At 43.0% G+C, this 579-nt stretch overlaps 1 pseudogene; it reads left to right on the top strand.

Annotated features, from left to right (window-relative positions):
• The window catches only part of LOC107671064 (extracellular calcium-sensing receptor-like), a 16,114-nt pseudogene that overhangs the window by 5,766 nt on the left and 9,769 nt on the right, over positions 1–579 (top strand).

Raw genomic sequence — 579 nt, 5'->3', positions numbered from 1 at the left:
CCTCTCTCTTTTAGAATTGCTGACATTTTTACTTATTGAATGTTGTTCTTTGCGCGACCATTTCCAGATTACTCCAGAACAAAGTGACATACTGGGCAGCAATCACCTGATAGATACGTGCGCATATCGTTCAAAAGTCAAATATACAATAAATGCATTTGATTGGTAAACCAAATTCAGACTTTACGTTTCAGTCTCAAATGGTAGGCTAATGCATGGAATTTACGGAAAAGCTCAACTAAATAACGGCGCTAATAAATGGGGGGCGTGGTGGTTTTGGCGATCGGCGCTCCAGTCAATCTACTCCACAGCCAATCACGGGCCCCCTCCTTGCTCGGGCCCCGGGGCTGAAGCCCCGCCTAGCCCTATGGTTAAAACGGCCCTGGCAGGTGGCGCTTAAAGCATTTCCTTGATTTCCGCTGTAAACAAAGCAGCGCTGAACTTATGAACTTTAATATGCGTTATACAGAGGCAAGATGAAAAAAAAAAATACCATCTAAACTTTTCTAAAGACAGTAAGTTCCCCTCAGACATACATTCATTTAAACTTCACCTAACTGAATCGCGATTTGTTTAGCA

Source organism: Sinocyclocheilus anshuiensis, unplaced genomic scaffold, assembly GCF_001515605.1.
Source record: "Sinocyclocheilus anshuiensis isolate Anshui unplaced genomic scaffold, SAMN03320099.WGS_v1.1 scaffold1382, whole genome shotgun sequence".
Lineage (NCBI taxonomy): Eukaryota > Metazoa > Chordata > Actinopteri > Cypriniformes > Cyprinidae > Sinocyclocheilus > Sinocyclocheilus anshuiensis.
The sequence above is the reverse complement of the archived record's forward strand: the minus strand, read 5'-3'. Positions and strand labels throughout refer to the sequence as shown.